We start from the raw sequence: 21949 nt of genomic DNA, 5'->3' as shown, positions 1-21949 counted from the left end.
CAGTGTGCCTGGGGCAGTCCAGTCATCCTCTGAATTGTTGGGAACCTTCGGGCTTTGCCTCCTTTCCCTTTCCCATACCTTTCAGGCTGCCCCCAGCCCTTCTCAGGTCCGACAGGGTTTGCCTGAGCCCCCAGGGAGTCCTGGTCTCACCTAGCCTCTCTAGGCAATTATGACACAGCCGTTCTATAAATACTCACCAGACCTTTCCTTCTTGGGTACACCGGAATCTTACATTTCCCAGCCTCTCTTGCAGTCAGCTTGAGGACCGTATGACCAAGTGCTGGCTCATGAAATGTGGGCAGAAGTGCTACATGCTATTTTCCTGGCTGCCTTCACTCCGGGGTAGCAGGGAGGGCACCCAGAAGGGCCCTATCTAGGGAAGCCAACAGTAACCATAATGCTGGCCTGTGAACCCACCAGAGGAGGTGCTACAGGGGCACAGAGTGACCTCAGGGTTGAGGGCTGCAAGGTGAACCTGGGGGCCCTGGGGAGTCCCACCTGGACTTCAGGAGGATACACAGCATGTATAAGAGAGAGCCAGAAGAGAGAAAGCGGGGCCATGAGTAGCCGAGTGCCACAGCTCTAGGAGTTGCCAGCTGTACACCCCAGCAGGAGGCACAGGGGCGAATGGACAGGGACACCATTGCTACTGCCTGCATGGACCCAAAGAATGTCAGGAGGACATGGCAGCCTCCAACTCTGTGTCCACACCCGTGTCTCTTGAGGATGCTGGGTGGAGCTCAGAAAGGGATTTTTCTCAGATAGTCCCCTAAGTTTTTTATTTTTAAACTTGTTAAACATTAAGAAAAGTTGAAAAATAATATAGTCATCATCTGTGAACTCTTCAGCAAGAGGTACCTAACATTTCTCCTGACCTTATTTCATTATTCTTTCTTTCCACTCTGTTCTTTTTCTGCCTCCCTCTCTCCCCCTCTTTTCTCCCTCTCTCCCTCCCTCCTTCTCTCTCTTCCACCCCCTCTCCGCACTCCTCCTTCCCTTTCTCTCCCTCCTTCTCCCTCTCCTCCCTCCCTCCCTCCCTCTCTCCCTCCTTTTGCTGAAACCTTTGCAAATAAGTAGCATAAACTGTGTTATAATCCATTCCTCCCATTAGGCTTTGTGATGGTCAATTTTATTGCGTCAACTTGACTGGGCTAAGGGATATCCAGACAGCTGGTGAAACATTACTTCTGGGTTTGTTTTGTCAAGGTGTTTCTGAAAGGGATTAGCATTTGAATCAGCAGACTGAAGAAGAGCTGTCCTCACCAATGTGACCCGGCATCATCTAATACCTTGAGGGCCTGAATAGAAGAAAAAGGCTGAAAAAGGGAAATGTGCTCTTTGCTTGAAGTGAGAGAACCATATTCTCCTGCCCTCAGACATTAGTGCTCCTGGTGCTGGCCTTGTAGACTCAGACCAGTACTTACACTGTTGGGCTTCCCTGGTTCTCAGGCCTTCAGAACTGAATTACACCAGCTTTTCTGTGTCTCCAGCTTGTAGACAGCAGATCAAGGGGCTTCTCAGCCTCCATAACTGTGTAAACCAATTCATATAATAACTTTCCTCTATCTATCTATCTATCTATCTATCTATCTATCTATCTATCTATCTATCTATCCATCCATCCATCCATCCATCTATCCATCCATCCTATTGGTTCTGTTTCTCTGGACAACCCTGACTAATAGGATTTTGGTACCAAGAGTGGTTCCAGAGGAACAAAATTTTAAGGATGAATATTCTGAATTGGTTCTGGATTTCTAGAATTGGCTCTCTAACCTGATTAGATTTAAGGATATTAATGAGTCTATTCTCAGCAGTAAGCAGAGTGGAGATAATTTTGTTACATAGCGTCAACCCCCTCCACAGTGGCTATGGGTGCTTTCCCTTCCAGCAGGAATGTTTGCCAGCAGCCTTGCCAGCAGAGGGTTTTGTCAAGTCTGTGAATTTTTGCCCAACGGATGGATGAGAAATGTAGTCTCACTGTAGTTTTAACTTATTGTGAGCGAAGATGAGTGTTATTTTCTTATATTCAAGAATCGTGTATTCTTTTCTCCAGACTGTCTATACTTGTCCATCTAAAAATTTTGCTTTTGGTCTTTTTCATCTTGATCTTTAAGAGCTCTTTATATCTGTGAGGGAGATTAGGCCAGAAAGGGACATTTTTAAACTGAAAGAGAAGTTTTAAAACTGGGAGACATGAAGGCACGATGGATTGAAAAGTTGGACTTGCTCTGCTTATAAGCAGGAGGGAACACGAGTATGATTAGGTCCTACCCAGAAAAATAAGTAAGAGCTTTTTCTTTTCTTTTTTTTTTCCTGCATAGAAGTCTCGCGTGAACAGAGCTGTGATGCACCACATATGGCTAACACTCCAGAAGAATTTCAAATCAAATGGGCTTTCCCCCTGGACTTCCTAAAAGTAAGACCAGCTGCCGATACATGTAGCCAATTTGCCAACCAGCTCCTTTTTAAAGAACAAGATGCTGATGTGATCTCAAAAAGAAAAGTCTTCCAGAAGAGGACAGACACAGTTCGGGTTTTTGAACACTGTAACCGGTGGCATGATCAGGGCTGGCTCCTCTATCCACGAAGCCAGGTGTTTCATAACTAACAGTAACATTCTCTTGGCCCTAATTTGAATTTGGGGCGTGTGTTTAAAGTAGAGAACAGCAATAGAAAAATGTGGAACTCAAGCTCTTGCTCTCCAGATAAACATCTTGTAGTAACGATAACTTGAGAATGTCCTGAATAGGAGAGTTGGCCATGCCGTGTCCACACGGCATTCTCTTCGATGAGGAATGAAAAGGAAAGGAAAAGAAAGCAAGCGCCCGAAGGGAAAGCATCTTGATTCCTCCCTTGAATCTTTGCTGTGGCTGAGATGTTCTCCAAGAAGAGAGGTGTCAGGCAGGACGCTCACTCAGCAGGCTGCTCACCCTGACCGTCATAAGAGGAAAAGGTAAGCAGAGAGTCCAGAGGGAGTAACAGTGGCATTTTAATACGATAATAGACAAAACCTGATTGGAGTGTGGTCGAAAAAGAGAGGAGAGCAGGTTAAGATGACAAACATAGCTCATTCTAGGAATTTGAGTGCAAAATGGAGTAAATACATGAGGGCTGTCCGTGGCATTGGATGTGGAATCAGGGGATGTATATGTGTTTTTAAAGTTTTGGAGTTTCTGTTTACCATGTGTTTGTAAGCTGGTCCAGCTTTCTCCAGTACAGAGAGGGAACTTGATGAGCCAGTTGCTGGGGTGAGTCCTTGAGGAGGCAAGCAGGTAGGACTGGCATCACACACCCACGACCTGGGTCGGCACTCAGGGCCCCATGCTCTGAAAGGCCCTGAACTCTCTTTAATGCTCTGTTGTTGCCGTCTGGAAATTCTTGATAATTTTGCCTTTGAAAATGAAGTCCAGCAGAACTTAGGAACAAGTATCAGGGGCTTGGAGCCTCGGCTCACACACAGTCCTGCCTCCTCTACCTCCTCGGGACAGGCTCTCAGACACCTGCTCCCAAGATGTCTGATGCCCCGGGCCCCACCTGGCCTCCCCCTCACCCGTCCCCGCCCCATGCCTGGGACAGCAGCTGGGTGGCAGGTAGGAGGAGAGAGGGTAGAGAGCCCGATTGGTGCCGTCAGCATCCACTCCCAAGGGGGCCCGGGTGCAGGCTGCTTGAGCTCAGGTGCGCACACCCTGGGAAATTTCAGGGCAGGCTGTGTGGTAGCTGCCCTGCCCTGGAGTTGGCATTGCCACGACATGTCCAGGCAGCTTAGCAGAGGCTGCATCCTGGGGGAGATGAGCCTCTCGTCCACCCCAGATCCAGGTACCTAGTGTGCCCTGATGCACAGGTTTAAGGACCCCCAAGCGTCGTCCATCTGCCGTGGATTGGGGAGAGACACCGGTGGGAAGCAGAGCTTGACCTGCTCAGAGCTCACCCCCAGTCTCAGTGCAGCGGCTAGGCAAGGTGGCTGGTGGGAGGGGAAACCTGGTAGCCATCAGGCCCAAGTGCGGGCAGTAAAATTTGTGCTAATAATATAAACCTTGAATTTTTTCTCTATCATGACCTTACATAGCAAAAAGAAGCCCCATGACAAGTCAAGAGAGAAACTGAGAAAGATAGAGTTTTATATTTGAGTACTGTTTTCCCTGTTTTTTAAGCAAGGTTCTCCTCATTTTTATGTTACACTGGGCCCTGCAAGTTATGACTGAATACCTCCTCTAGGCCAGGCACTGCACTAGATGTTTTTACACAAATGATCTCATCTGACTTTCCTGGTAATTCTGCCCTAATGGCACTGTTCTTAGAGCCGAGGGAGGGCATCCTTGAGCAAGCATGATGGCTGAGGAGGGATGGGAACTCAGGTCTGTTCTTTTCCTGGAAGCACCTTGAAGTTCTCCAGGTGGCAGAGATGGTGCGGTTTCTTGAGATAAGCCTTTATGTTAGTATCAGCGCTTATCAACTTCAGTAGCTACTGATCTCTAAATAGTTCTGTTCTTAATTCTTTCCTTTAAAAAACATAAGGGCTCAGATATTTCGAGAGGCAGGGGGGCTTTGCAGGTGGCCCAGTGCTACAAGATCCAGAACGGTAGGTGGTTGTGGTTGGAGAGAGGATAGGCAAGATGGCCTGATCTGCCCTCACTTCTCTCCAGTGGGATGCCGGGAAATGGTAAACAACCAGCTCTTACTCAAAATTAAAAGCTTCTTCTGTGGCATTTGCCAGTCGTCATGGTGTAAATCCTCTCGCCATAGCTGATTTTAAGCTCCCAACGTGATGAGGAGTTGGGAAGAGGTGCGTGGCAATACAGCATTATATGGCGTTTCCATGGTACAGATGTAAGACCTAAAACCTGCTCAATATCGTAGATACTCTAAAATATAGTACAATACTTAGTAAATTATTTTGTTTTCACTGTCATTTATGTAATTGTATGTTTATTTAATTCTTTTCATATTTCAAGTGTTTAATTTTTAAAAGTTTATTTATTTTTGAGACAGAGAGAGAGAGACACACACACACAGAGTGTGAGCGGGGGAGGGGCAGAGAGAGAGGGAGACACAGAATCCAAAGCAGGCTCCAGCCTCCGAGTTGTCAGCACAGAGGCCGACATGGGGCTTGAACTCAGTAACCATGAGGTCATGACCTGAGCTGAAGTCAGACGCCCTTCAAGTTTTCATTTCAATTCTAGTTAGTTAACATATAGTGTAATATTGGTTTCAGGACTAGAATTTAGCAATTCATCACTTCCATACAATACCCAGTGCTTCATTCTTCATAATGGCTGTATTTAAATCAACCAGCTCACACAATCCTGAAAACATAACAATCAGCTCTCGTGAGCCAGTGTGAGCTAGTATAAGCAGCGTGGGCTGATAGGAAGTGATATGAGCCAGTGGAGGCCAGCTGTAGCACACCGTTGCTTCTGAGGAGCTGAGGAAGGCTGTCCTGTCCCTTGAGCCAATTTTCTTTCTTGTTACGAACATCCCAGGGCAGAGATAGAACCCCAGAGTGGGAAGGGCTCTGGGAAGCTTCTGGGTCCCTGCCCATTTTACAGATATGGAAATGGAGTCCCAGAGGATGCAAGGGGCTTGCCCTCGGTACGCTGGATACTTGTGGACCTCCAGGGTCTTGGACACCCTGCATGTCTTTTCCCCCACAGAGTCAAGACAGTTTCTGAGTGTCGATTCTATACCAGGCAGACCTGGGTCTGAGTCTTGACTCCGCCATTTAGTAGCTATATGACAGGTCACTTCAGTTCTGGGAGCTTCAGTCCTTCTTTTCTTATATGGAGAAAATAGTGCTTTTCTTGGGTGGTTGTTGTGAGACTTTGACGGGGTGATGTATGTGCCTGGCCTGGGGCAAGGGTTTACCGAATGTGGAGGGAAGAGAGGCACCCGTGGGAACATCTGCTTGTTGCTGTAGCTTGCCCAGCATCCTGGGCTGCCCTGAACTATGTGGGGTGAAGGTGCTAGAACCCACTCATCTTGCTATGCCTGCCAGGGACTGACAGCTCCTGCTCGCAGCTGCCCCGGGGCCTAAGGTAGTCTGTCCTCCTTTCTGCCTAACGCTGGGCCCCATCATCTTATCACTGGAGTGGGGCCTGGCACCGGCCATGTTCCTGAAGGCCCTGCCCGTTCTCCTCGACCACGCAGCGCCTGCTGGGGGTGTTCAGCCACATGCTTCCCTAGAGATGGGCAGCCTGGATTGGGGCAGCATGCCCTTTGTCCTTAACCCCCCTGCTGTGGCCCAAGTGGCCCATCCCTGGCCAACTCGGACAGCCAGTGGCCCCAGTGCTTAGCGTGTACACCATGGGTACTCCACCTGTCCTGTTGCCAGGCCTGGGAAACCCAGGGAAGGTGAGTAAGCCAGCATGTACTGTGCCTGCACTGTGGCCGGGACTGCCCAAAGCCCAGCTTTTTGGAAAAGCACATCCAGTCCTACACACACAAGAGACCCTTCCTGTGTGACACCTCTAGCCTTGCCTTTATGACCCAGAGCAACACATATAAGCACAGGCAGATCCAGACACATTTCAGCAAGTCCCAACTGTCCTCTGAGTCTGATGGGAGTGGGACAGCCTCCTAGTGGAGGGAGGTGAGTCTGGAGAGACCCTCAGAAGAGAGGGAAGGTGATGGGGCATAAAGCAATTTCCTTCTCCAGGTACCCAGGGTATTGGGCTGGACCCAAAGTCCACCATGCATTTGTCCCTTGCTGCTAAGAGCCTAGACATGAATCAGAAACTGTTTCCTGTCCAGGCCCACATTTAGAGACTGCCAACAGGGAAGCCCCTTTGGACTCCAAAACATGGCTTTCCCTGGGTTCCTGCCGGCATAAAATGCCAGAGTAGAAGTCTCTGACTGCCATTAAGCTTGGGCTGCTGCAGTGACAGCAGGCACTCTCCTTGGAGAAGTCCCAGAACACCAAGGCCTCGGAGGACAGGCTGAGAAAGTGTGAGACCACAGTCTCAGGCTATCTGTCCCCCTCCAACAGCGCAGGGTTGCTGCTGGTTCCCGCCAAGTACCCTGTGCCTACAAGGATTCCTTCCATTTTGACATCTGGGCCCTGAGCTCAGTGGAGGAAGCACACCACCCTCTCCACAGCCCCTTCCGCCTTCACTCCTCTGGATAAATCTAGACCCCTCTTCTTTTACTCTGTTTCCACTCAGTTTGCCACCACTGCAAAATGTATGCTGATCATCAGGAGCAACTTGCTGCTTTTTATTAAGAGCAGCAGAGCACAGCATGAAGAGGGCCAGAGCCCTTGGAAGCCTGCCCCAGGAAACAGAAGCTTCTGAGCCCCAGACACTACCTGGCCCTCTTGGGCTACAGCTTGGAGACAACCTTAGTAGGTGTCCCCAACTGTCCCCCTTGAGCCCATGATGCCACAGATGGCCTGTCTTTTAACGGGATGGAGATATCCTGACCATCACAGAAAGCTGAGATGGAAAGAGAAACGCCACAGGGGAGGAGGCTGCCAGCCAATGTGGCCAGTAAAAAAAGTACAGCCGGGAGGAACTGAAGGTGTGTTCCCGGGAGAAGTGGTAAGATGTTGAAGAGCATCCACTAGAAAATGAAAGGCTGACACCATGGAGGCAAGAAGATGAAGGAGGTAAGGATGGGCAGTGAGATACAACTGAACCTGCCTCCACAGGAAGAAGCAGTAGGGAAGGAGGGGAGGCAAGTGGGTGCAGCCCAGCCAGGGGATAGGAGGACCCATCTGTGTGATGCCATTTTCCCTCCCAACACCATTTCTGTTGGGGAAGATGGGGCTTCACGAAAGTCAGCCAGCCCAAGAAGTCTCTTTGGTGACTGAGTCTCCCAAGCAGAAGGCTAGAGCAGCCATAACAGAAACTGGTGACCAGCCCAGGGAGAACAGAGCCATGTCATTTCCCCCCATCCTAAACTGCAGAGACCCCCTGCCAATCTGGACAGTAAGAGTCCTCTGATTCCTCCATATGGGAGGGTGGAGCCAGAGTATCAGCTGCCACCAGCACCTGGCCTTCAAGAAAGGTGACGCAGAAGCCCTGAGGCTGGTTTTGCTAGACCCCAAGTGGGAAAGAGGCCTCCATGGTGATGACAGGAAGGAGATCTATCAGGGGGCTCAAGACATCCCCAGGTTGCCCAACTGTAGTTCCAGCAAATTCTATCCCATGGAGGATAAGCTCCCTTCAGAAAAGAAGAAACTGAAGTGGACTTGCTGAGCAGCCAGGAGAAGCTAGATGTCCCCAAACCAGGGGACACGATCCCAGGGAGACCATGATCCCAAGGAGAAACGGAGTGCTGACTACGTGGAGTGAGTGAGACAGGTTGGCAGATGTGCCCTTGGAGTGGTCTGGTGTTTCCTTAGCTTCTCTGTGGGCTGTCCTGAGACATGTAGGGCCGAGGGCAAAGGAACCCCAGTTTCAGTGTGTGGGCTGTGGTTACCAGCCAGTGTCTCAAGACCTAGGTGGAAGTGGCTCCCTGCTGGCTGCCTAGCCTTGATTTCCTGGTTTGCTCGCTTCTCTGGAAGACCATGCCTGTTCCCTGAAGTACCTCCTCAGGTTACCTCAGCAAGAGACCCACTCACCACTGCCAGGATTCTTTCCGTGGGAGAAGGTGGCTTAAGGAATAAGGTTAGGTCAGGGCCAGGGCCCAGTTTCATGGACATGTGATCTGTGCAGTCACCCAGGACCATGGTGTCAGAAGGGCACCTTGCTTGGTTTAACACTCTGCTGGTGGGGTCTTGGGATTCTTAACAATTTTTGAATAAGAGACTCTCCATTTTCATTCTGTACTGGGCTCCCCAAATTATGTAGTTGGTCTGATAAGTGGGGATGGGAACCACTTCACAAATAAGAGGTCAGCCTTAGCTAAGAACAGACAATTCACTTGTGATAGAGGAAGGGAAGGCACAGTCACAGGTAGGTTGTGGCTGTGGTAGTGGGAACCCGAGGGACTATTCTGTGACTGCTGTTGCATTTCCAGTGGAATAAGAACCGAGGTCTCAGTGAGACCTCAGTGAGAGTGAAGAAGGAGGAGAAGTTTTTGTGTTTTGAGCAAACAAGATAGGGTGTGGAATCGTAGTCTATGAGGGTGGGCTGATTGAGTCCTTCCCAACAGCTGGGATGATTCATGAACCCCCTCATGGGGCACTATGTTTAGAGGGTCTGAGAGGGTCAACTGGCTAGAAGGACTTCTATCCCACCCAATAAACAGGCTTTTGGAGCCAACCTTGACAACCGTTGTCCAGCTTGGGGGAGGAGCTTAAAAAACAGGCCCGCCCAACTGAGGTGGGGGCTGATAGAGCTGTTCTAACAGCCTCCAATAGTCCCTGAATGGGGAAAAAAATAATGGTCTAAAGTGTAGGTGATCAAAGATAAATCACTGAAACTGCTCTTGTGAAGGATGTTAATGGCCCCTCTGTTACCAAATCCCATGGTCAGTTCTTAGGCCTCATCCTGCTTGGAACCATCAGCAATAGAAACAATGTTGATCACCATCCCTTCCTTAAACTCTTTATTTGGTGCCTGAGACACCACCCTCTCTTGGTTTGCCGTTTTCTTACTGGCTTCTCCTTCCCACCCACCTCCCCTATACTTGCTTATCTTCCCAACCTCTAAGCTTTGGAATACCCTCAGACTTGGTCTTCATGTTTCTTCTCATTTTCTCTCACTCCCTAGGTGATTTTATCCAAGCCTATGGCCGAAAACACCACCTGTATACTCATGCTTCCCAAATTTGCATCTCTAGCTCAGCCCTCTCTTCTAAACTCCATACTTATATATCCACCTGCCTACTGGTCATCTTGATTAGGAGGTCTAATACACATATCAACTTAACATATCTAAAACAGAGCTACTGATATCTCTTACAAACCTTCTGCCCTACAGACTTCTTCCTCTCAGTGAACACCAAAAGCTCTGCTACTGCTGTGTCCCAGAAGATAGATCCTTCTACCACCAACCACTGCTCAACCAACTCCCCATGGAGCTCACCCACTCCCACTTTAAATTCCAATTGGTAGAGCCTACATTGCGTGCCTGCTTCCCAGCTACAAGGGAGGCTGGGAGAATGAATTCTGACTTTGACCTTGAAAAGGGAAATTCTCCAAACATAGGCAGAGTTTTCAAAGATGCCGAGTAGCCACAACTTATGATTTCCTCATATTTTGTGAGGAAATATCAGTACTAACTCTTTCTAGAATTTTCTGATGTTCATCTATTTTATACCTGAATCTACTACATCCAGACCAGTAACTTTTTTTTTTTTTACCTCGAGCAGTTTGCCTTAATCAAGTCTATCCAATAACTCTCAAGCTTTTAATAATCTTTTAAATATCAATTTAGGTCACATCTAATTAGGTTACAGAACTCTGATAACAACTATATGCATAAACAGGTTTGGGAACAAATTTACCTCGTTCTTGGCTAAATATACAACTCAGCCAGTGGTAACAAAAGTATTCTGGCATTTTACAGAGTAGTCTTCTATCCCTGAGCAGTTTTAGGACCTGGGCATCAATATTGTTTCCAGTGGTGAGTATTGGTTAGTAAGGTGAATCAAGTAAGCAGAGACGGGTTAAGAGAACTTCTGTGTGCTTTACGTATTACTATTGTGAGTGATGACTTCATGTTTAGTGTCTATCTGGATTCCCTTTTGACATTGAACACATTGGGCTCTTATATGTTTCCTGCCCCCACACTTAGGGAAAGGCTGGTTCTTCTCTCTTCCAGACACATCAGTCTGTTGTTGACACATCATTCTGTTGCCCTCTAGAAAAATAAGTTGCACCTTCAGCCCAGTTCTGAAAGTCTGACTGCAAGGAGGAATAAATTTTTTGGTTGGTTGGTTGGATTCAATATTACATGTATCAACTATTAAATATATATGTATCAACTAACCAGACACTTTTGCTAGTGAGCAAAGGGGGCACCATTAAAAACTAGGATGGGACAGTAAGTGTTAACATCTGAGGTATTTTGTCTTGGTAAAGTGAAACATCTGATAACCCTGATGCATAGATGCTCATGCAATGGTAATCTTTTCCAAAGTTCACAGAGAGGCTCCTAGGGATTGTCAACATGGTGAATTTTGTTTATTATATGTCATATGGGTAATGCAGTGATTTTAGGGATTGAGATAAACCATTTTGGCTGTAGTAAGTAGCATTCCAGAAGGATAGACTGCCTGGGATAGACACACAGGGATAATATGATCCTATCTGGTAAGATTCTGTTACATATCTGGAAAACCAACATCTGGTTCTGGTTCCAAACCACTGAATTCTGGTATGTACTTAGACTGTGCCAGCTTGGAGAGCTGGATGGTGATGGATACCACTTTATTTATGCTTAAAAATGCCATACCCTGCAATCGCATTGTGTATTGTATAACTCCAAGATTGATGAGGTGTACCTGTACCAATGCTTTGAGTCTTCCCAGCCTAGGTGCCAGATTATGTGAATGAGTGAGTTTTCAGATGATTTCAACTCCAGCCATCTGCATTCATCTGAGAGATCTTGGGCCAAAACCTGCCCAACCAAGTCAGTCTTAAGTTCCTGACCCATAGAAACTCTGAGAGATAATAAATTATTGTTACTGTTTGAAGCCACTAAGTTTATGGGTGATTTGGTAGGCATTAATGAATAACTAGAACAGGTACTTATATGCTGCCCCAACAGAGTGTCCCAACAATCAATAGATTTTATGAGTTAGAACTTCAAGGAGGGCTCATTGCTGAAGACAATTTAGGGGAGAACCTGAATATATATGGTGGTTAAAAAGGCTGAATGTGAAACCAGAGGTCAGTGCATCCATGAAAAAGGTCAAAGAAGGACAGTCAGAAATTTAAGCCTGTTTTCCCAAACCCCACTTTCTCATGGCTCTCCTCTATCTCACTGGCCATTGCTTCTAAGTGTCTTTGCTGCTTTCTCCTCATTCCTCTGGCCTCTAAACTTTGGAGTTCTAGGGCTCAGACCGAGGCTGCTTCTCTCCTATACATATTTCATAAGCAATCTTATCTAAACTCATGACTAAATACTATCCATGTGCTGATGACTCCTCTCTTTGATTCTCCAGATCTAACCCCTCTTCATAACTCCAGACATATGTACCCAGCTGCCTGCTGTACATCTCCACTTGGAGATCTACTAGGAATCTCAAACTCAGCATATCCAAAGCCAGACTCCCAATTTTCCCCCAAATATGCTCCTCTTTCAGTCTTCCCCATCTCAGTAAATAATGAATCCATCATTCAAATGGCCCAGGAAAAATTTGGAGTCATGTTTGGATTTCTCCATTTATGTTTGATCCATCAGCAAATACTTTCGGTTCTACCTTCCAAATACACCCAGAAAGTGCCCGTTTACCATTTTTACCACTTCCTCCCTAGTCCAACTCAGTATCAGCTCCCATCTGGTAGATGAAGGTAATGGAGATGGTGGTACAGCCAGAAGATAATGATTCAAAACAGGAGGGTTTTAAAAAAAATTTTTTTTTCAATGTTTATTTATTTTTGGGACAGAGAGAGACAGAGCATGAACGGGGGAGGGGCAGAGAGAGAGGGAGACACAGAATCAGAAACAGGCTCCAGGCTCTGACCACCAGCCCAGAGCCTGACGCGGGGCTTGAACTCACGGACCGCGAGATCGTGACCTGGTTGAAGTCGGAGCTTAACCGACTGCGCCACCCAGGCGCCCCTTAAAAATGTTTTTTATTGGGGTGCCTGGGTGGCTCAGTCAGTTAAGCGTTCAACTTCCGCTCAGGTCATGATTTCACCATCCATGAGTTCAAGCCCTGCATCAGGCTCTGTGCTGACAGCTCAGAGCCTGGAGCCTGCTTCGGATTCTGTGTCTCCCTCTCTCTCTGCCCCTCCCCCACTCACACTCTGTCTGTCTCTCTCTCTCTCTCTCAAAAATAAATAAATATTAAAAAAATTTAAATGTTTTTTATTAAATTAAACTTTTTATTTAAGATAATCGTAGATTCTCATGCAGATAAGAAATAGTAAATAGAGGTCCAGTGTTTTCCCCCAGTGGTAACATCTTGTAAAACAATAGTACAATATCACAACAAAGATATTGACATTCATATGGTCGAGATACAGAACATTCCCATCACAAGTATCCCTTTGTTGCCCGTTTATAACCACACCCATTTTTCTTCCACCCTTCTACCCTATCCCTAACCACTGGAAACCATCACTCTGTTCTCCATTTCTAGAATTTTGGTCATTTCAAAAATGTTACATAAATGTTATCATACAACTTATAATCTTTTGGGATTGGCTTTTTTCCCCACTCTGCATAATTCTCTGTAGATTCATCCAAGGGTTTTTTGTATGTGTGTATCTCAATAGTTTATTCCTTTTTATTACTAAGTAGTACCACAGCTTGTGTAACCACTCACCTGTGGTAGGACATCTGGGTTGTTTCCATTTTGGGGCTAGTATGAATAAAGCGGCTACGGACATTCATGTACAGATTTTTTCATGAACGTAAGTTTTCATTTTTCTGGGATAAATGCCCAGTAGTACAATTGTCGAATCATATGATACTTTCATGTTTGATTTTTTCAAATAATTGCCAAATTATTTTCCAGAATAGCTATGCCATTTTACATTTCCAGCAATAGTTTGAATCAACCAGTTTCTGTGCATTCTTGCCAGCATTTGGTGCTGTCACTGTTTTTAATTTTAGCCATTCTGATAGCTGCACTGATATCTCATGGAGGTTTTAGTTTGCGTTTTCCTAACAGTTTGTGATGTTGAACACTTTTTCTTGTGCTTACTTGCCATTTGTGTATCCTCTTCTGTGAAATGTCTCTTCATGTTTTTTGCCCATCTTTTAATTGGATTGTTTATATTTTACATTGGGTTTTGAGAATTCTTTATATATTCTACATATTATCCTTTGTTCAATATGTGCTCTGCAAATATTTTCTCCCAGTCTGCAGCTTGTCTCTGTGTCCTTTCACAGAAAAAAGTTCATAATTTTGATAAAGTCCAATTTATCAGTTTTTATTTTTATGGATCATGCTTTTGCTGTCAAGTCTAAGAATTTGCCTAACTCTAGCAAAGATCTTCTGCTATGTTTTTTCTAAAATGTTTTATAGTTTTATATTTTTCATTTGTGTCCTGACACCATTTGTTTAAAAGGCTATCCTTTTGAACTGTTTTTGCATCTTTGTCAAAAATCAGCTAGGCATAGTTATGTAGGTCTGTTTCTGGGTTCTCTGTTCTGTTCTATTGATCTGTCTAACTCTCTGCCAACCACACTATTCGGATTATGGTAGCTAAGTAGTATGCCTTATTACTAGGTAAAGTTATTTCTCCCATTTTATTCTTTTTTAAAATTATTTTAGCTGTTCTAACTTCTTTACCTTTCCATATATATTGTAGGAAAGTTTTGTCTATATCTACCAAAGATCTTGCTAGGATTTTGATAGGAATTGCATTAAGCCTGTATATCAATTTGGTGAGTGCTGACATTTTTTCAATGCTGAACCTTTGAATCGTGGGCTTAGTATGTCACTGTTTACCTTGTTCTCTTTCTTTCATCAGTGTTTTGTAGTTTTCAGCATACAAGTCCTACACACATTTTGTTAGAGTTACACATATATATTTAATTTATTTTAGGTATTGTAAATGGCATTGTATTCTTAATTTCAGTGTTTGTATGCTCATTGCTAGGGTACAGAAATGTCATTGACTTTTGTACGTTCATCTTGTATCATGCCACTTTGTTGAACTCACTTATTTGTTCTAGGAGTATTTTGTAGATTTCTTAGAATTTTCTACCTAGACAATCATGTCATCTGCAAATAGAGAGGGTATCATTTTTTTTCTTTCCAAACTCTATGTGTTTTATTTCTTTTTCTTTCCTTATTACACTGACTAGAACTTCCAGTACTATGTTGAATAAGAATGGTAAGAGCAAACATTCCTACTTTCCTCCTGATCTTAGGGGGAAAGCAGTCAGTCTTTTATCATTAATATATATTAGCTATAGCTTTTTGGTAGATGTTCTTTATCAAATTGAGGAAGTTACCCTCTATTCCTGGTTGTGATTATTCTTTTATTATGAATGGATATTGCATTTTGTCAAATGTTCTTCCTGCATTATTTGACATGATCCTGTGATTTTTATTCTTTATATTGTTATCATGGTGGATTATGTTGATTGATTTTGGAATATGAACCAGCTTTGCATCCTTGGAATAAGCCCTACTTGGTCATGATGTATAATTCTTTTTGTATCTTGGTGAATTCTTTTGCTAAAATGTTGTTAAAGATTTTTGTATCTACATTTATGAAAGAGAGCATTTTTGTTTTGTTTTGGTACTGTTTTTGTCTGGTTTGGTATCTGGCTAATACTAGTGTAATAAAATGAACTGAGAAATGTTTCTTCCTCTTTCGTTTTCTGGAAGAGATTGTATAGAATTGGCGTTAATTCTTTAAACATTTGGTAGTATTCTCCAATGAAACCGTTTGGCTCTAGAGATTTCTTTCTGGGCAGTTTTAAAATTATAGATTTGATTTCTTTAATAGTTATAGGACTGTTCAAATTATTTGTATCTTATTGGGTGAGTTGTACTACTTTGTACTTTTTAAAAAATATTTTATTCATTTTTGAGAGAGAGAGAGAGTGCACACACAAGCAGGGGAGGGGCAGAGAGAGAAGTGGACAGAGGATCTGAAGTGGCCTGGGGCTGACAGCAGTGAGCCCGATGCAAGGCTCAAACTCACGAACCAACTGTGAGATCATGACCTGAGCCAAAGTTGGACGCTCAACTGACTGAGCCACCCAGGCACCCTGTACTACTTTGTACTTTTTGAAGAATTGGTCATTTTCATCTAAGTAATCAAATTTATGTATGTAGAGTTTTCATAGTATTTCCTTCTTATACTGTTGATGTCTGCAGAGTCTGTTGTGATAATCCATATTGAATTCCTGACCTTGGTAATTTGTGTCTTCATTCTTTTTTTTCAGTCTTGCCAGTGGTTTGTTATTTTTACTGATTTTTTTTCAAAAGACCAGCTTTTTGTTTCATTGATTTTCTCTATTGTTTTTATGTTGTAATTTCATTGATTTTTTTGTACTTATTCTCACCTTTCTTCTGCTTGTTTTGGGTTTATTTTGTTCTTTTTCTAGGTTCTTGAGGTGGGTACATTGATTTGAGACTTTTCCTCTTTTCTAATGTAAGTATTTTATGCTATAAATTTCCCTTTCAGCTTTAGCTAGGTCTCATATATTTTTCATATGTATATATTTCATTTTTATTCAGTTCATTGTATTTTTTTTATTTTTTTAAATTGTTTAATGTTTATTTTGGAGAGAGACAGAGGGAGAGAAAGTGTGATCAGGGGAGGGGCAGAGAGAGGGGGAGACACAGAATCTGAAGCAGGCTCCAGGCTCTGAGCTGTCAGCAAAGAGCCTGATGCAGGGCTTGAACTCATAAACCCCTGAGATCATGACCTGAGTCAAAGTCAGTCACTCAACCAACTGAGCCACAGAGGCGCCCCCTGTGTATTTTTTAAATTTCCCTTGAGACTTCCTCTTTAACACATGGATTATTAAGAAGTGTGTTTAATTTCTTTTTTTTCTTTTAAACAGCTTTATTGAGATATAATTCACATTATGCCATTTTATGCCATTTTGAATTCCATACAATTCACCATTTTTTTTTTTAATTCTCAAGTTAGCTAACATACAGTGTAGTCTTGGCTTCAGGAGTAGATTCTGGTGATTCATCACTAACACATAACACCCAGTGCTCACCCCAACAAGTGCCCTCCTTAATACCCATCACCCATTTTCCCTACCCCCATCAGCCCTCACTTTGTTTTCTGTATTTAAGAGTCAGAAGTGTGTTTAATTTCTATCTGTTTAGAGATTTTCCTGTTATGTAACAGTTGTTGATTTCCAGTTTGAATCCATTATGGTTGAAGAACATACTTTGTGTTATTACAATTCTGTTCAATAAGTTGAGGTATTTTTTAATGGCTGGGATATGGTCTATCTTCATATATCATCCATGGACACTTGAAAATAATATGTATTTTTCCATTGTTGGGCTGAGTGTTGTATAGCTGTCTATTAGATCTCATTGGTTGGTAGTGGTATTGAGTTCTTTGACATCCTTCCTGATTTCCTTTCTAGATGTTCTATCAATTCCTGAGAGAAGGGTATTGTAGCTTCTAAATATGATGGTAGATTTTTCTATTTCTCCTTTCAGTTATATCATTTTATTGCTTCACAGATCTTGCAGCTCTGTCATTTGATGCATACATATTTAAGATTGCTATGTGTGCCTGGTGGGTTGACTGTTTTATTGTTATGTAATAACCCCTTTGTGTCTGGTAATTTACTTTATAGTCTCACATTATCTAATATTAATGTAGCCATTTCTCCTTTCTTTTGACTCTTTATGTGATATATCCTTTTCCATCCTTTTACTTTCAACCTACCTATGTCATTATATTTAAAGTTAGTTATAGTTGCATTATGTTTTTTAATCCACTATGCCAATTTCAGTCTTTTAGTTGGTATGTTTAGACCAGTTAAATCTGATGTAATTATTGGCCTATTAAGTCTTAAGTATCCATTTCATTGTTTTGTTTTCTGTTTGTTCTCTGTGTTTATGATGTCTGTCTTGTTTTTCCTGCCCTTCTGTGGGTTAAACATTTTTTAGAATTCAACTTTGGGTTATCTATAGTGTCTTTGAGTGTATCCCTGTATAGCCTTTTTAGTAGTTGCTCTAGGCATTAAATTACATATACAAAGCTCATGCCAGTCTACTAGAGATTTTACCACTTCCAGTGAAGTACAGATACCTTACCTCCCTTTACCCTCCTTTGTTTAGAGTATAATTGTCTTAAATATTTTCTCTGCATACATTTAGAAACACATTAGATAGTGTTATAATTTTTGCTTCAATCATGAAACATAATTTAGGAGACTAAAGAGAAGGAAAATGTATTTGCCCCCATTTTTACTCTCTGTTGTACTTCCTTCCTTCCTGATGTTCTCCTTTTATCATTTCCTTTCTGTTTAAAAATTTTACTTTAGGCATTCTTTTAAGATAGGTCTGCTGCTGGTGACAATTTCTTTGAGTTTTTCTTCATCTGAGAGTGTCTTGATTTCCCCTTTCCTCTTCATTCCTGATGGATATTTTCACTGGATATAGAATTCTAGATTGACAGTTCTTTTTTCTTTCAGCACTTGAAAAATGTTGTGCCGCTTTATTTTGGTCTCCATGGTTTTGGATGAGAAACCTGTTGTTAATTGAATTATTTTCCCCTTAAAGGTAATGTGTTGTTTGTCTCTTACTGCTTTCAAGATTTATCTTCAGCTTTAGCTTTCAAAAGTTGGACTATTATATGACTTGGTATGGATTTCTTTGGTTTTATCCTGTCTGAGGTTTGCCCAATTACTTGAACCTGTAGACTTATATATCTTAACATATTTGGAGAGTTTGGGCTATTTTTCTTTAAGCACATTTCCAGCCCCATCCTCTCCCCTCTCTATATGGGGCTCCAATGACCCAGATGTTAGATCTTTTCTTAATTTATTTTTTGAAGTTTATTTATTTATTTTGAGAGAGAGAGAGAGAAGGGGAGAAGCAGAAAGAGAGGGAGAGAGTGAGAATTCCAAGCAGCTCTGCACTGTCAGCATGGAGCCTGATGCAGGGCTCAAACTCATGAACTGTGAGATCATGACCTGAGCTAAAACCAAGAGCCAGGCACTCAACTGACTGAGCCACCCAGGAGCCCCAGATCTTTTATTATAGTCCCACAGTTCCTTGAAGCTCTGTGCATGTTTTTCAGTCTATTTTTTCTCTGTTTTTCAGATTTGGTAATCTTTAGTGAACATTAAAGGTTCTTCAGGTTCACCTGTTCTGTCCTCTATCCTCCTTTCCATCCTGCTATTGAGTCCATCTATTGTTTGGTTTTTTTTTAATTTGGGTTACTGTATTTTCAGTTCTATAAATTCCATTTGAGTCTTCCTTATATCTTCCTTTTCTTTGCTGAGACTTCCTATTTCTTTGCTGATGTTGTCTGCTTTTTTAACATTTGAATTGTAATTGCTCATTGAAGCATTTTTATGATGGCTGCTTTGGTCTTTGTCATATAATTCTAACAGCTCTTCCATCTTAGTGTTGGCATCTGTTGATTGTCTTTTACATTCAAATTGAGATTGTCCTGGTTCTTATTTATCTGATTTCTTATCAGATTTCTTATCTGATTTCTTATTGAGACCTGGACACTTATGCTATGATACTCTGGCTCTTGTTTAAACCTCCTGTTTCAGCTGGCTTCCTGACACTGCTCTGGTAGGAGAAGTAGGAGTGGCACTTCATTCCTGCCAGGTAAGCGTAGAAGCTCAGGTTCCCCACTCAGCCTCTGTCGTCATCCTAGGGGAGTTCCAGCTCCCTACAGAGCCTTCACTGACACTGGGGCTGGTTGTCTCATTACCAATGGATAGTGGTTAAAGTCCTGACTCTCCCCTTGGACTCCTGGTGGGGAGGAGGGGAGGGAAGGTGGGTATGGGGGTGCAGACTTCCCACATGGTCTCCATCAGCACTGCAAGGGATGTGTGTTTGTTACTGCCAAGCAGAGATGAAAGACATGGCTCCCTACTCAGCTTCCTCTGACCACTCTGGTGAGAGGGGGGGCTTGTTACAGCCACGCAATGGTGCAAGTCTAGAGTACAGCTCTTTCTGTGGTGTTTGGCCAGAGTAAAGTAGTTATTTTCTAAAGGTTCTGTCTTGCAAGGCTGTCCCTTTCCTGGTACTTGGGCTGGAGGTAGAAGGCTTTTGTTCAGGGTTTTTGTTTTGTCTGAGCCTGTTTGTGTTCCAGATTGTTCGCTTCTTCAGCTCCAATTCTATGATACATGAGGCAAAAAGAAAATCCACAGAATTCATGACCTTGTTGTTCTTCAGGTCCTAAGGTCCCTAGCCAGTCTGACTTCCTTTCTCCACCTTTCAGAATCTTTTTATGTTTGCTTTATATATAATGTTTGTGGTTTTTAGTTGTACTTAGTAGGAGGAATAAGGAAAAGTAGATCCATTACATCTTCCTGAAAAGTAAAAGTTCCCCAGAAGTTTTTTATATAAAGGTTTTCTTATAAAGATGGGGAGAGAATAGGTGAATGATGATGATCATCTTTCTGAAACCCAGGAGAACGGACAACATCTGCCTAAAAGAGCTTTAGGAAGTAGAGAGCTTCATGGAAAAGCCAGGTTTAAGTTAACACTAGATGATTAAGGAATGGCCATCCACGAGATTGCTTGCCATGGAAGGGGGCATTGGAATTCCAGTGGACACTGTGTAAAGGATTGGGAGGGACAGGAAGAGCAAGAGAGGTGATAAGCAAAGCATAGAAACTTTTGGCTGAGAATATGAGACAGGAGAGATGACTTGTGGGGTTTGTTTGTATTTGAGAGGTGACACAGGTGTGACAAGCAAGATTGGTTGCTTTAGCAGTCACAGAGAAATTTGGTATCACATTAGAACCTGAGCATAGTACACCCTTAGTGGCTGGGAAATGGGGTGCTATGATGAGGAGCAGGTAGGTAGGAGCAGGAATGGCACCTGCAATATTTGGGTTCCATTTTCCCAAAGGCACAGCCAGCTCTGATATAAATAATCCCTAAAATGAAGAGTTGAATTTCCAAAATGTTTTGGAAGAGTGACATACCTCTCATGAACGCAATCTCTACCCCTTATTTTCTCATTCCAACAAGGTTCTCAGGTAAGCCAGTATGATTCCTTTGCAGCTAGGCATTGTCTGGTATAAATTTTTCGAAGATTTGAATATTAGGGTTGTCACTTCAAAATAAATTGCTGTTGCTATTGCAACAACTGTAATAATAATAAATGTATTGAGTGCTTATTAGGTGCCATGTACTGTCCTAAGTGCTCGGCATATTTTAAGTCATTTAATCCTTACAACCACCCCATAAGGTGGGTACTAATTATTGTATTAGCTCCATTTTATGCATGAAAACCTGGGGATGTGTCAAAGGAATTAGAAATATGTTCTAAACCTTCACTGAATTAAAAACTGGGATAGCTACCTTCTCTGTCACCACATTCATTACACAAGAATCACAAAGAATGATGTTTTCCAGTGCTTTCCTAAATAACTGCTACAATCCAGTTCTTGTATTTATTTCAGTTACTGGGGTAAAAAGTAACGGGTGCTAATCTCATTCATTTCATCTCTGGCAAATCACTTAATCCATTATCCTTATTTTCCCTGCCTTTAAACTTGGGGCAGTCATACCAGGCCACCACCCCTCTAGCCACAGAGAACAAAAGCAGTAAGATTTTATTGCAAAACAGTTTTTAAAAATTGAACTTGTACTAAATTATTATTCCACCCATAGGGAGCTGGGTGGGGACTACAGAATGAGAAAAGCAGGAAATGGCAGGAAAACCACAGAGGAGAGGAGGGTTGCCTAGCAAGGTATAACCCAAGAGAAAAAAGGTGCAGGAACATTTTGAGATGCCAGAGGTTTGTTTTGAACTGTACCAACCCCATGTTGGCTCTAGGCCCCTTCAGGCAGGGCCCGTGGGCTTACCTTGGGGCCTCCCAGATGTCTGTATCCATGTTAAATAATGACTTGAGTTGTCAAAAGAGCTTCCTTGGATGGTTTCCCAAGTCTTCACCCTTGTCTCTCACCTCCTCTTTCATCTACCTTTCCAAAAGTTCCCAACAGATGGTTTTCAGGTTCACCCATATTGATTTTGCTTCATGCAGAAATATGCCCCAGCATCTCTCTCAGTGCAGAGCTCCCAGCCAATACAATGTGGGGTGGGCGTGTATGTGCATGTGCCTTCAGAGCACAATTCCCTTGCCTGATGTCGAATCAGTGTCAAACACGTTGCATTTATTTTCACAGAGGAAGAAAAGAAAAAAAAGAAAATTTTGGTATAATCATATTATAAGCCATTTTAAACACTGAATATTCC

At 43.1% G+C, this 21949-nt stretch overlaps 1 pseudogene; it reads left to right on the top strand.

Moving 5' to 3' along the window:
- The first annotated feature begins 3752 nt into the window (after nt 1-3752).
- LOC121025641 (zinc finger protein 831-like) lies at nt 3753-6627 on the top strand (annotated as a pseudogene).
- Nucleotides 6628-21949: the final 15322 nt, after the last annotated feature.

The sequence above is a fragment of the Herpailurus yagouaroundi genome, unplaced genomic scaffold (assembly GCF_014898765.1).
Source record: "Herpailurus yagouaroundi ecotype Mexico unplaced genomic scaffold, PumYag 67690, whole genome shotgun sequence".
Classification (NCBI taxonomy): Eukaryota; Metazoa; Chordata; class Mammalia; order Carnivora; family Felidae; genus Herpailurus; species Herpailurus yagouaroundi.
This window is presented reverse-complemented; position numbering and strand designations above follow the sequence as displayed.